The following is a 16255-nucleotide window of genomic DNA, read 5'->3' as shown; positions in this document are numbered from 1 at the left end:
CCCCGGCCAGGGGTGACTAGTTGGGGGGGTAATGCCACGGCCGCAGGGACCTACATAAATGTGTCCCCCGGCTGTGGCATTATGTCCCTGGCTAGTGGAGCCCGGTGCTGGTTTTAAAAATACGGGGGACCCCTACATCTTTTGTTCCCCGTATTTTTGGAACCAGGACCGGACTAAGAGCCCGGTGCTGGTTGTCTAAATACAGGGAACCCCTGTCCAATTTTTCCCCCAGTATTTAAACAACCAGGACCGGCTCAAAGAGCCCGAGGCTGGTTATACTTAGGAGGGGGGACCTCACGCATTTTTTTTTTACATTTTTTTAACCCATTCAGACCCTTCTCCATTAAGTTAATGGAAGCCCTGGACAAAAAAATTGCATTCATGCCCTTCTCCCACTCCCTTCCCAGTCCCAAACACTATTTTTATTTTTTTTTCTATAAAAATGTACAATATACAACAAGTATGATGAGCAGGCAGGCAGCGGGCATTGGCGGCATCGGACTGAGATGCAAATTAGTGTCGGAGGGCTGGGTCAGTTGATGGTGGGCGAGTTTGTAAGCCATTGGTGGTGGCAGCGGGCATTGGCTCGGAGGCGGTAGGGGTCATCGGCAGGATGCAGCGTACATTATGGCTGTAGTGCCTCACCAGCCACTGACCTCACCGCACGCCACTGAGGTGGGGCCATGCACAGACAGGCAGAGATGGGAAACAGAGGTTATGCAGCCTATTACCCTGCAGTAGTACCAAAGTAGGACTGCAGCAAAGAAGGCTAATAAGATATTATCATGCATAAAACGGGGAATTGATGCTAGGGACGAGAGTATTATACTCCCGTTATATAAATCACTTGTGAGGACACACCTTGAATACTGTGTACAATTCTGGGCACCTTACTACAAAAACGATATCCTGGAGCTAGAAAAGGTTCAGAGGTGGGCGACCAAACTAATTAAGGGTATGGAGACCCTGGAATACGAGGAAAGGCTTGCAAGACTAGGCATGTTTACACTGGAAAAGAGGAGATTAAGAGGGTTCATGGTCAACATTTACAAATATATAAGGGGACTATACAGATCTTGCGCAGGACCTGTTTTTGGTTAGATCAACACAGAGAACTCGTGGACACTCGCTCAGGTTAGAGGAGATTCCGCACAATACGGCGTAAAGGCTTTTTTACGGTAAGGACGATACGTGTTTGGAATTCCCTGCCTGAAGGAGTTGTAATTGCCGACTCAGTCAACACCTTTAAGAATGGGTTAGATAAATTCCTAATGGATAAGGATATCCAGGGTTTCGGGTCATAGTCACGCACTATGGTTATTATAAAAAAGAGGGGTAAAACGTAATGGCAGTCATCAACTTCAGTCAAAATTTTATACAAAATAATCATGCATAGGAGACCACAAATAGGTTGAACTCGATGGACAATTGTCTTTTTTCAACCTTAGAAACTATGTTACTATGTTATTGCTGCAGAGTACGGCCCTTGGGAGGGGATAACTGTAGGCTGCCATCAGCTTCCCGCTCTCCGATATCTGTGGATGCAGTTGGCACCCCGCCGCCCCCCCTTCCCCCCATCGCCCAGGACACAAGCAACTTAGACGCTCCATCACAGGTAGCAATTAGTACTTTTTCCTGAATATTTGTCTGACTTGTATGATAGCTATATACAAAGGGTGGATGTGCTAACATTGAAACTGTGGCTAGAATCTGAAAACTGCTATTTTTATTTTTTATTTTTTTTGCTGTGTCCTATATGTACCAAACTCTAGAATGCAATACTTTCTGGAGCTTGGACCCAGTGGGTAATGTCACCTTTAGAGCACAAAAGAAGCCTACGGACTTCTTTTCTAATTTCTAACTGAGAGTAATCTAATCGGATACCTCACATCGCATCCCCCCCCCCCCTCCCTGTGGTGCGTGTGTCATATGGGGCATGTGCAGAAGGACTCCCAGGTCATAAATCCAGAAGTACTATCTTCACAAAGGATATGTCTTGTTGGGAGAGCTGTCCTTTGTGATTTTATCCCAATTCTGGGTACATACCTGCATTATTAATGCCGCTAATTACCCGATAAGGGGCGGGATGTATCACATCCAAAAAGTGATACCTAGTACATCCTACCCATAGGTGGTCATTCCGAGTTGTTCGCTCTGTAATTTTCTTCGCATCGCAGCGACTTTCCGCTTATTGCGCATGCGCAATGTTCGCACTGCGACTGCGCCAAGTAAATTTGCTATGAAGTTTGGTATTTTACTCACGGCATTACGAGGTTTTTTCTTCGTTCTGGTGATCGTAATGTGATTGACAGGAAGTGGGTGCTTCTGGGCGGAAACTGGCCGTTTTATGGAAGTGTTTGAAAAAACGCTATCGTTTCTGGGGAAAACGCGGGAGTGGCTGGAGAAACGGAGGAGTGTCTGGGCGAACGCTGGGTGTGTTTGTGACGTCAAACCAGGAACGACAAGCACTGAACTGATCGCAGATGCCGAGTAAGTCTCGAGCTACTCAGAAACTGCACAGAGAAGTCTTTTCGCAATATTGCGAATCTTTCGGTCGCAATTTTGATAAGCTAAGATTCACTCCCAGTAGGCGGCGGCTTAGCGTGTGCAAAGCTGCTAAAAGCAGCTTGCGAGCGAACAACTCGGAATGAGGGCCATAGTTACTAAAAGTGTACAACAAATTACTTATTTTGCAAAGGAATTGGTATAAAGTCACATATTAATGTGGCACAGGTTGCTCGTACCAGAATTCGGTCATTTGCCTTTTCAACCATATTAGCGACTGGGGGAATGATTCAGATATGTACACTAAGGGCCTAATTCAGAGTTGATCACAGCATGAAAGACAGAGTTAGATTTGGGTGAGGTGTGTTCAAACTGAAATCTAAATTGCAGTGTAAAAATAAAGCAGCCAGTATTTACCCTGCACAGAAACAAAAAAAACCCCACCCAAATCTAACTCTTTCTGCACATGTTATATCTTCCTCCCCTGCAGTGCACATGGTTTTGCTCAACTGCTAAAAATTTGCTGCTGTGATCAACTCTGAATTACCCCCTAAGATCTGCACATGCCTAGTAGCCACATTTTGCATGTTCCAATCTACAGTAGGTCTGCGATGTCGCTTGCAGTGCCCCAAAATCCGCAGCATGATTGACATGCTGCTGGCGTTTGGGGTGACGGCGACGGGCAGTGTTCCAGGAAAAGGCACATGTCGGCCCCATTTTCTGTGTGTGCCAAAGTCAGTGGCTGCGTCCTTGGATGCAGTTTCACTAGCTTAGCAGCGTGATTTCACCGGATATCCTGAGTAGAGATGAGCGGGTTTGGTTCTCAGAGAACTGAACCCTACTGGACTTCACGCTCTTAGCCCGGATCCAAGTCAGGCTCGGGATTTCCCGCCTGACTCGGAAACTAGAATGAGGCAAAACGTCATCATCCCGCTGTCGGATTCTCGCGGGGTTTGGATTCCATATAAGGAGCCGCGTGTTGCCGCCATTTTCACTCCGGCATTGGAGAGTGTAGAGAGAGGACGTGTCTCCATTCTCTCAGTTTCCTCAGTATCCGTGTCTTGTGCTGCATCTATTCAGTCACAGTGATTGTGTCCTCTGCTGCCATATGTCAAGTACTGTTGTATAGGGTGCTGTGTTGTGCTGCATCAGTTCAGTCACAGTGGTGGTGTCCTCTGCTGCCAGATGTCCAGTGCTGCTGTATAATAAGTCCCTTACAGTGTTGCCGTGTTGTCCTGCATCAGACCAGTGGTAGTGTCCAGTGCATCAGTCAGTCCAGTGACCAGTCACAGTGGTGTCCTCTGCTGCCATATGTCCAGTGCTGCTGTATAATAAGACCCTTACAGTGTTGCTGTGTTGTCCTGCATCAGACCAGTGGTAGTGTCCTGTGCATCAGTCAGTCCAATGACCAGTCACAGTGGTGTTCTTTGCTGCCATATGTCCAGTGCTGCTGTATAATAAGACCCTTACAGTGTTGCTGTGTTGTCCTGCATCAGACCAGTGGTAGTGTCCTGTGCATCAGTCAGTCCAGTGACCAGTCACAGTGGTGTCCTCTGCTGCCATATGTCCAGTGCTGCTGTATAAGTCCAGTCCATTGCAGTGGTGCTGTGTTGTCCTGCATCAGTCCAGTGGTGGTGTCCCTGTGCTGCCGTATATGTCCAGTGGTACTGCCGTATATGTTCAGTGGTACTGCCGTATATGTCCAGTGATCCTGCCGTATATATGTCCAGCGGTACTGCCGTATATGTCCAGCGGTACTGCCGTATATGTCCAGTGGTACTGCCGTATAAATTCAGTGATCCTGCCGTATAATTCCAGTGATCCTGCCGTACATGTCCATTGATACTGCCGTACATGTCCAGTGATCCTGCCGTATAAGTCCAGTCATCCTGCCGTATATGTCCATTGATCCTGCCGTATACTGTATGTCCAGTGATACAGCCGTATATGTCCATTGATCCTGCCGTATACGTCCAGTGATCCTGCTGTATATGTCCATTGATCCTGCCGTATATGTCCAGTGATACTGCCGTATATGTCCAGTGGTACTACCTTATAAATCCAGTGATCTTGCCTTATAATTCCAGTGATCCTGCCGTATAATTGCAGTTGTACTGCCGTATAAGTCCAGTGATCCTGCCGTATAATTATAGTGGTACTGGCGTATAAGTCCAGTGATTCTGCCGTATAATTCCAGTGATCCTGCCGTATAATTCCATATACAGTAGGTCCATATAATTCCGTATAAGACCAGTCCAGTGGTGCTGCCATATAATTTCAGTGGTGCTGTCCTGTATATTATTTACTCCAAATAAAAGGGTTATATACATTACTTATATTATTATCCAAATAATTTTTACAGTGTTTGCCCTGTGTGGTGTAGGGGTACGCTCACCTGTGCTGCATGTTATTATAATAGCTTAAAATAAAAGAGTTATAATAACTTATTTTTAGCCAAATTAATTTTACAGGCCTTGCTGTGTGTGTGTTTGGTTTAGGGGTATGCTATCCTGTGCCACCAATATTGTGCATGTATTACATCTGGGCAAATTCCAGCACGTCCCATGTTGTTTGTGCCGCACACTTGTGTCGCTTAGCTTAGTCCTACAGCTACCTCATTGCATCTCTTTTTCATCTTTGCATGATGTGTTGCTTGGGGTCTTTTTTTATATCTGCCCTCCTGTCTGACACTGCAGTGCCACTCCTAGATGGGCCAAGTGTTTGTGTTGCTTAGCTTAGCCATACAGCTACCTCATTGCACCTCTTTTACTTCTATGCATGATGTGCTGTTTGGGGCCTAGTTTTTTTTATGTGCCATCCTATCTGCAACTGCAGTTCCACTCCTAGATGGGCCAGGTGTTTGTGCCGCACACTTGTGTCGCTTGGTTTAGTCATACAGCAGCCTTGGTGCACCTCTTTTTCTTCTTTGCGTCATGTGCTGTTTCGGGCCTATTTTTTAAATCTGCCATCCTGTCTGCCACTGCAGTGCCACTCCTAGATGGGCCAGGTGTTTGTGCCGCTTAGCTTAGTCATACAGCAACCTTGGTGCAACCTTTTGGCCTAAAAACAATATTGTGAGGTGTGAGGCATTCAGAATAGACTGGAAATGAGTTGAAATTAATGTTATTGAGGTTAATAATACAGTAGGATCAAAATTACCCTCAAATTATGTGATTTTAGCTGTTTTAATGTTTTTTTCAAAAATCATCCAGATCCAAAACCAAAACCAAAACACGAAAGGGTTGTTTTGGCAAAACTAAGCCAAACTAGTTAAAGGGCTGCAGAACTGGACAATTGTCACAGATCTGCTGAACCGGCGCTAGTTCTAAAAATCAAAAAATTATATATATAAAAATAAATACATATATATCAAACTTTTATTTAAAAGTGAATAAAAAAATTTTGTGAGTAGGCAGCTCAGTAGAAGCAACTTGCTTTGTCGCTTAAGATTATATGAAACAAACAAAGAAAAGGTTTACTCTGCGCCAAAAAACACTATGTAATATCAGTGTGCAGTCTGTCATGTATAATGATTGACTCAGTACAACTTCAATTATAAATATCCACTTTTATATGTGAACTTAAAAATTAGCAGCATAAGACACATACATACATAAACTTTGTAGCAATATTGCTCTCTATACAGACAATTTAAACAATATGTTACATATTCTAAAAATAACTTGTTGGCTCTGTTTGGTAGAAATTGGATTATTAAGCACTGGCGTCCCAGTGTCAAAAACTAGATAATAATAAAAACTCCCGCAAATATGATAATGCAGTCTCTCTATGAATAATATATATTAGTTGTAATAGATAATTACCAGTGTGCTGATTCCTGGATTGTTTGGATACAGGGTTCGTTTTATAGTAAAATGCACATGTGGATAATTGATAGAATAGAGTTACCGTTCCATTCGCAAAACAGCTTCACTGATTGATGGCCTTGTCAGGCAGTTACTGTGATTACTTCCACACCACGGGTAATTGACCCCACTGCGGAGGACATAGGCAGACACCCGGTGAAATCAAATGGAGAAACGGATGAGATTGAAGCCGCTGCAGACAGCCGTATGCGGTAATTAGCTGGCACTCGCCGGCTTTTGTGATGGTAAGAAACTGACGTGAAGTACTGCAGGACACCGCCAACTTCGAACTCTGGACTGCTGCCTTTCGGATTGTGATCTGCGGCTGGCAGTCAGCTGGAGCACCCGGTGTACAGCGTGCGGCTAAATGCTGTGGCTGTGTGCAGCGGTAGGTCCGTTCCACGGACGGATGAGACCAAACAGAGACCGATATGGAGTGGGCGTCACGTCAGTTTCTTACCATCACAAAAGCCGGCGAGTACCAGCTAATTACCGCATACGGCTGTCTGCAGCGGCTTCAATCTCATCCGTTTCTCCATTTGATTTCACCGGGTGTCTGCCTCTGTCCTCCGCAGTGGGGTCAATTACCCGTGGTGTGGAAGTAATCACAGTAACTGCCTGACAAGGCCATCATTTGATTTCACCGGGTGTCTGCCTATGTCCTCCGCAGTGGGGTCAATTACCCGTGGTGTGGAAGTAATCACAGTAACTGCCTGACAAGGCCATCAATCAGTGAAGCTGTTTTGCGAATGGAACGGTAACTCTATTCTATCAATTATCCACATGTGCATTTTACTATAAAACGAACCCTGTATCCAAACAATCCAGGAATCAGCACATTGGTAATTATCTATTACAACTAATATATATTATTCATAGAGAGACTGCATTATCATATTTGCGGGACTTTTTATTATTATCTAGTTTTTGACACTGGGACGCCAGTGCTTAATAATCCAATTTCTACCAAACAGAGCCAACAAGTTATTTTTAGAATATATAACATATTGTTTATATTGTCTATATAGAGAGCAATATTGCTACAAAGTTTATGTATGTATGTGTCTTATGCTGCTAATTTTTAAGATCAAATATAAAAGTGGATATTTATAATTGAAGTTGTACTGAGTCAATCATTATACATGACAGACTGCACACTGATATTACATAGTGTTTTTTGGCGCAGAGTAAACCTTTTCTTTGTTTGTTTCATAAAAACTAAGCCAAAACCAAAACACAAGCGGGGAATTAGAACCAAAACCAAAACACAAAACATGAAAAGTGCCCGCCACACATCTCTAATCTAGAGTAACCTCAGGGTTACTTAGATGCCCAATGCCATGTGATCCTATACTGCATCTTCCGACACAGCAGCTGGACACAGAAGCCAGCAATGGGCATCTTTTTACTTACTCCTGTGGCTTTTGCATAATTTTGCACAGCAGCTGTGTACAAAGATGCAGTGGTTGTATAAATAGAGTCCACCTCTAAATTAGAGTCACATACCGAAGTTGCATACAGAAGTACATGAAATGCCAGCTCAATGTCCTGTGTACCCTTGCATTGTACTTTTGTCACATTTGTGATTCGAATAAGACACATGTTTAGCATGGCTAAGTGGCAACATTTGTGGGGCATCAAATGGGGCGATTTGCCACAATTTCAGCAAAGGTGTATGTGTCATCGTAGCCCCGTCCTCCACTTTACAATGCCGGTAGAGTGGGCATTGTAAAACGGTGGGTGGGGCTACAATTACGTAATCGTGTCTCCATACCCCCGGACCGCCTTCTTCATGCTGCCTTTACACCCCCTTCCGTGCGACTTGGCTGCTCCCTCCCGGAAATGCTAACTATACGAGGGGTGTGCAATAAGTTTCTGGTTGAACAAAAGTACTATATTTACAAACAAAGTGAACATTACAATTTTTGTAAGTATTCGCCACATGGTGAAATTTCTTGGTGAAGCAGCTGGACCAGTCCGAAGCAGGTACAGATGTGTCCTCTTATATCCTTGCTGCAGTCACGCTAAACAGACCTTCAAGTTGCACCATGACGCGATGGGTCTCGATAGCGCCTAGCATCTGTGTTTGCTTTTTTTAACGTGAAAATGCGTCTTAGTTGTAAAATAATGCTTCAGGATGCACAAGCAGATCCTGCTGATTATATGCAGCATGCCTATATTCTGTGTGTAATTGCGGCTGAAGCTGCATCCGAAATGCCACTTTACACTGTTTACCAGGAAAACACTGCTGCATAGCGTTTTGTATGCAAATATAGTCAGTTACACACAGAATATAGGCATGCTGCATTTCATTTTAATCAGCAGAAGTTGTTTGTGTGTCCTATTGCATTACATTGTGACTGAGACGCATTTTTGCTGAAAAAAAATCGCAAAAAAAGATGCTTGAACTACTGAGTCACACTGCAGTTAAGCGCTGTGTGTAATGTGACTTATGGAGCATGGAGCAAAGATGTAAAAGGACACATCTGTATGTCTTCTACATGCTGGATGAAGGTCTCTACTGCAGTTTTCGGTGACTCAAAACTAGTGATGAGCGGGTTCGGTTTCTCGGAAACCGAACCCCCCCGAACTTCACCTTGTTTACACGGGTCCGAGGCAGGTTCGAACCTTCCCGCCTTGCTCGGCTAACCCGAGCGCGCCCGAACGTCATCATCCCGCTGTCGGATTCTCGCGAGATTCGGATTCTATATAAGCAGCCGCGCATCGCCGCCATTTTCACTCGTGCATTGGAGATGATAGGGAGAGGACGTGGCTGGCGTCCTCTCCGTTTATTGTAGAAGACAGTTGATTGGTTGTTTATTGCTTAATTGTGGGGAGGATTGGGGAGCAGCTGTTAGGAGTACAGTGCAGAGTTTTGCTGATAAGTGACCACCAGTTTTTATCCGTTCTCTGCCTGAAAAAAACGCTCCATACCATATCTGTGCTCAGTGTGCTGCATAATATATCTGTGCTGAGTGCTCACACTGCTTAATTGTGGGGACTGGGGAGCAGCTATAGCAGGAGTACAGTGCAGAGTTTTGCTGACAGTGACCACTAGTATACATTGTCTGCCTGAAAAACACTCCATATCTGTGCTCAGTGTGCTGCTTTATTGTGGGGACTGGGGACCACCAGTATAATTAATATTATATAGGAGGAGTACAGTGCAGAGTGCACTGCTGTACCTACCTCTGTGTAGTCATCCATTAAGTATACTATCCATCTACATTCTATAAATGTGGTGCATTTTAGTTTTGCAGTTTGCTGACAGTGTCCACCAGTATACTATATATAGCAGTACGGTAGGCCACTGCTGTACCTACCTCTGTGTCGTCACTCGTCATCCATTAAGTATACTATCCATCTACATTCTATACCTGTGGTGCATTTTAGTTTTGCAGTTTGCTGACAGTGTCCACCAGTATACTATATATAGCAGTACGGTAGGCCACTGCTGTACCTACCTCTGTGTCATCACTCGTCATCCATTAAGTATACTATCCATCTACATTCTATACCTGTGGTGCATTTTAGTTTTGCAGTTTGCTGACAGTGTCCACCAGTATACTATATATAGCAGTACGGTAGGCCACTGCTGTGTACCTACCTCTGTGTCGTCACTCATCATCCATTAAGTATACTATCCATCTACATTCTATACCTGTGGTGCATTTTAGTTTTGCAGTTTGCTGACAGTATCCACCAGTATACTATATATAGCAGTACGGTAGGCCACTGCTGTACCTACCTCTGTGTCGTCACTCGTCATCCTTTAAGTATACTATCCATCTACATTCTATACCTGTGGTGCATTTTAGTTTTGCAGTTTGCTGACAGTGTCCACCAGTATACTATATATAGCAGTACGGTAGGCCATTGCTGTACCTACCTCTGTGTCGTCACTCGTCATCCATTAAGTATACTATCCATCTACATTCTATACCTGTGGTGCATTTTAGTTTTGCAGTTTGCTGACAGTGTCCACCAGTATACTATATATAGCAGTACGGTAGGCCACTGCTGTACCTACCTCTGTGTCGTCACTCGTCATCCATTAAGTATACTATCCATCTACATTCTATACCTGTGGTGCATTTTAGTTTTGCAGTTTGCTGACAGCGTCCACCAGTATACTATATATAGCAGTACGGTAGGCCACTGCTGTACCTACCTCTGTGTCGTCACTCGTCATCCATTAAGTATACTATCCATCTACATTCTATACCTGTGGTGCATTTTAGTTTTGCAGTTTGCTGACAGTGTCCACCAGTATACTATATATAGCAGTACGGTAGGCCACTGCTGTACCTACCTCTGTGTCGTCACTCGTCATCCATTAAGTATACTATCCATCTACATTCTATACCTGTGGTGCATTTTAGTTTTGCAGTTTGCTGACAGTGTCCACCAGTATACTATATATAGCAGTACGGTAGGCCATTGCTGTACCTACCTCTGTGTCGTCACTCGTCATCCATTAAGTATACTATCCATCTACATTCTATACCTGTGGTGCATTTTAGTTTTGCAGTTTGCTGACAGTGTCCACCAGTATACTATATATAGCAGTACGGTAGGCCACTGCTGTACCTACCTCTGTGTCGTCACTCGTCATCCATTAAGTATACTATCCATCTACATTCTATACCTGTGGTGCATTTTAGTTTTGCAGTTTGCTGACAGCGTCCACCAGTATACTATATATAGCAGTACGGTAGGCCACTGCTGTACCTACCTCTGTGTCGTCACTCGTCATCCATTAAGTATACTATCCATCTACATTCTATACCTGTGGTGCATTTTAGTTTTGCAGTTTGCTGACAGTGTCCACCAGTATACTATATATAGCAGTACGGTAGGCCACTGCTGTACCTACCTCTGTGTCGTCACTCGTCATCCATTAAGTATACTATCCATCTACATTCTATACCTGTGGTGCATTTTAGTTTTGCAGTTTGCTGACAGTGTCCACCAGTATACTATATATAGCAGTACGGTAGGCCACTGCTGTACCTACCTCTGTGTCGTCACTCGTCATCCATTAAGTATACTATCCATCTACATTCTATACCTGTGGTGCATTTTAGTTTTGCAGTTTGCTGACAGTGTCCACCAGTATACTATATATAGCAGTACGCTAGGCCACTACTGTGTACCTACCTCTGTGTCGTCACTCGTCATCCATTAAGTATACTATCCATCTACATTCTATACCTGTGGTGCATTTTAGTTTTGCAGTTTGCTGACAGTGTCCACCAGTATACTATATATAGCAGTACGGTAGGCCACTGCTGTACCTACCTCTGTGTCGTCACTCGTCATCCATTAAGTATACTATCCATCTACATTCTATACCTGTGGTGCATTTTAGTTTTGCAGTTTGCTGACAGTGTCCACCAGTATACTATATATAGCAGTACGGTAGGCCACTGCTGTACCTACCTCTGTGTCGTCACTCGTCATCCATTAAGTATACTATCCATCTACATTCTATACCTGTGGTGCATTTTAGTTTTGCAGTTTGCTGACAGTGTCCACCAGTATACTATATATAGCAGTACGGTAGGCCACTGCTGTACCTACCTCTGTGACGTCACTCGTCATTCATTAAGTATACTATCCATCTACATTCTATACCTGTGGTGCATTTTAGTTTTGCAGTTTGCTGACACAGTGACCACCAGTATACTATATATAGCAGTACGGTAGGCCACTGCTGTGTACCTACCTCTGTGTCGTCACTCGTCATCCATTAAGTATACTATCCATCTACATTCTATACCTGTGGTGCATTTTAGTTTTGCAGTTTGCTGACAGTGTCCACCAGTATACTATATATAGCAGTACGGTAGGCCACTGCTGTACCTACCTCTGTGTCGTCACTCATCATCCATTAAGTATACTATCCATCTACATTCTATACCTGTGGTGCATTTTAGTTTTGCAGTTTGCGGACAGTGTCCACCAGTATACTATATATAGCAGTACGGTAGGCCACTGCTGTACCTACCTGTGTGTCGTCACTCGTCATCCATTAAGTATACTATCCATCTACATTCTATACCTGTGGTGCATTTTAGTTTTGCAGTTTGCTGACAGTGTCCACCAGTATACTATATATAGCAGTACGCTAGGCCACTGCTGTGTACCTACCTCTGTGTCGTCACTCGTCATCCATTAAGTATACTATCCATCTACATTCTATACCTGTGGTGCATTTTAGTTTTGCAGTTTGCTGACAGTGTCCACCAGTATACTATATATAGCAGTACGGTAGGCCACTGCTGTACCTACCTCTGTGTCGTCACTCGTCATCCATTAAGTATACTATCCATCTACATTCTATACCTGTGGTGCATTTTAGTTTTGCAGTTTGCTGACAGTGTCCACCAGTATACTATATATAGCAGTACGGTAGGCCACTGCTGTACCTACCTCTGTGTCGTCACTCGTCATCCATTAAGTATACTATCCATCTACATTCTATATCTGTGGTGCATTTTAGTTTTGCAGTTTGCTGACAGTGTCCACCAGTATACTATATATAGCAGTACGGTAGGCCACTGCTGTACCTACCTCTGTGACGTCACTCGTCATTCATTAAGTATACTATCCATCTACATTCTATACCTGTGGTGCATTTTAGTTTTGCAGTTTGCTGACACAGTGACCACCAGTATACTATATATAGCAGTACGGTAGGCCACTGCTGTGTACCTACCTCTGTGTCGTCACTCGTCATCCATTAAGTATACTATCCATCTACATTCTATACCTGTGGTGCATTTTAGTTTTGCAGTTTGCTGACAGTGTCCACCAGTATACTATATATAGCAGTACGGTAGGCCACTGCTGTACCTACCTCTGTGTCGTCACTCATCATCCATTAAGTATACTATCCATCTACATTCTATACCTGTGGTGCATTTTAGTTTTGCAGTTTGCGGACAGTGTCCACCAGTATACTATATATAGCAGTACGGTAGGCCACTGCTGTGTACCTACCTCTGTGTCATCACTCGTCATCCATTAAGTATACTATCCATCAACATTCTATACCTGTGGTGCATTTTAGTTTTGCAGTTTGCTGACAGTGTCCACCAGTATACTATATATAGCAGTACGGTAGGCCACTGCTGTACCTACCTCTGTGTCGTCACTCGTCATCCATTAAGTATACTATCCATCTACATTCTATACCTGTGGTGCATTTTAGTTTTGCAGTTTGCTGACAGTGTCCACCAGTATACTATATATAGCAGTACGGTAGGCCACTGCTGTACCTACCTCTGTGTCGTCACTCGTCATCCATTAAGTATACTATCCATCTACATTCTATACCTGTGGTGCATTTTAGTTTTGCAGTTTGCTGACAGTGTCCACCAGTATACTATATATAGCAGTACGGTAGGCCACTGCTGTACCTACCTCTGTGTCGTCACTCGTCATCCATTAAGTATACTATCCATCTACATTCTATACCTGTGGTGCATTTTAGTTTTGCGCAGTAAATATAGTAGTAGGCCATTGCTATTGATACTGGCATATAATTCCACACATTAAAAAATGGAGAACAAAAATGTGGAGGTTAAAATAGGGAAAGATCAAGATCCACTTCCACCTCGTGCTGAAGCTGCTGCCACTAGTCATGGCCGAGACAATGAAATGCCATCAACGTCGTCTGCCAAGGCCGATGCCCAATGTCATAGTAGAGAGCATGTAAAATCCAAAACACAAAAGTTCAGTAAAATGACCCAAAAATCTAAATTAAAAGCGTCTGAGGAGAAGCGTAAACTTGCCAATATGCCATTTACGACACGGAGTGGCAAGGAACGGCTGAGCACTGGCCTATGTTCATGGCTAGTGGTTCAGCTTCACATGAGGATGGAAGCACTCATCCTCTCGCTAGAAAAAAGAAAAGACTTAAGCTGGCAAAAGCACAGCAAAGAACTGTGCGTTCTTCTAAATCACAAATCCCCAAGGAGAGTCCAATTGTGTCGGTTGCGATGCCTGACCTTCCCAACACTGGACGGGAAGAGCTTGCGCCTTCCACCATTTGCACGCCCCCTGCAAGTGCTGGAAGGAGCACCCGCAGTCCAGTTCCTGATAGTCAAATTGAAGATGTCACTGTTGAAGTACACCAGGATGAGGATATGGGTGTTGCTGGCGCTGGGGAGGAAATTGACAAGGAGGATTCTGATGGTGAGGTGGTTTGTTTAAGTCAGGCACCCGGGGAGACACCTGTTGTCCGTGGGAGGAATATGGCCATTGACATGCCTGGTCAAAATACAAAAAAAATCAGCTCTTCGGTGTGGAATTATTTCAACACAAATGCGGACAACAGGTGTCAAGCCGTGTGTTGCCTTTGTCAAGCTGTAATAAGTAGGGGTAAGGACAATAACCACCTCGGAACATCCTCCCTTATACGTCACCTGCAGCGCATTCATCATAAGTCAGTGACAAGTTCAAAAACTTTGGGTGACAGCGGAAGCAGTCCACTGACCACTAAATCCCTTCCTCTTGTAACCAAGCTCCTGCAAACCACACCACCAACTCCCTCAGTGTCAATTTCCTCCTTACCTAGGAAAGCCAATAGTCCTGCAGGCCATGTCACTGTCAAGTCTGACGAGTTCTCTCCTGCCTGTGATTCCTCCGATGCATCCTTGAGTGTAACGCCTACTGCTGCTGCGCTGCTGTTGTTGCTGCTGGGAGTCGATCGTCATCCCAGAGGGGAAGTCGGAAGACCACTTGTACTACTTCCAGTAAGCAATTGACTGTCCAACAGTCCTTTGCGAGGAAGATGAAATATCACAGCAGTCATCCTGCTGCAAAGCAGATAACTCAGGTCATGGCAGCCTGGGCGGTGAGAAACGTGGATCCGGTATCCATAGTTAATTCAGAGGCAACTATAGACTTGATTGAGGTACTGTGTCCCCGGTACCAAATACCATCTAGGTTCCATTTCTCTAGGCAGGCGATACCGAAAATGTACACAGACCTCAGAAAAAGACTCACCAGTGTCCTAAAAAATGCAGTTGTACCCAATGTCCACTTAACCACGGACATGTGGACAAGTGAAACAGGGCAGACTCAGGACTATATGACTGTGACAGCCAACTGGGTAGATGTATTGCCTCCCGCAGCAAGAACAGCAGCGGCGGCACCAGTAGCAGCATCTCGCTAACGCCAACTCGTTCCTAGGCAGGCTACGCTTTGTATCACCGCTTTCCAGAATAGGCACACAGCTGAAAACCTCTTACGGCAACTGAGGAAGATCATCGCAGAATGGCTTACCTCAATTGGACTCTCCTGGGGATTTGTGACATCGGACAACGCCAGCAATATTGTGCGTGCATTACATCTGGGCAAATTCCATCACGTCCCATGTTTTGCACATACCTTGAATTTGGTGGTGCAGAATTATTTAAAAAACGACAGGGGCGTGCAAGAGATGCTGTCGGTGGCCCGAAGAATTGCGGGCCACTTTCGGCATTCAGGCACCACGTACAGAAGACTGGAGCACCACCAAACATTCCTGAACCTGCCCTGCCATCATCTGAAGCAAGAGTTGGTAACGAGGTGGAATTCAACCCTCTATATGCTTCAGAGGATGGAGGAGCTGCAAAAGGCCATTCAAGCCTATACATCTGGCCACGATATAGGCAAAGGAGGTGGAATGCACCTGACTCAAGCGCAGTGGAGAATGATTTCAACGTTGTGCAAGGTTCTGCAACCCTTTGAACTTGCCACACGTGAAGTCAGTTCAGACACTGCCAGCCTGAGTCAGGTCATTCCCCTCATCAGGCTTTTGCAGAAGAAGCTGGAGACATTGAAGGAGGAGCTAAAACAGAGCGATTCCGCTAGGCATGTGGGACTTGTGGATG

Source organism: Pseudophryne corroboree, chromosome 1 (assembly GCF_028390025.1).
Source record: "Pseudophryne corroboree isolate aPseCor3 chromosome 1, aPseCor3.hap2, whole genome shotgun sequence".
NCBI classification, from domain to species: Eukaryota; Metazoa; Chordata; class Amphibia; order Anura; family Myobatrachidae; genus Pseudophryne; species Pseudophryne corroboree.
The sequence above is the reverse complement of the archived record's forward strand: the minus strand, read 5'-3'. Positions refer to the sequence as shown.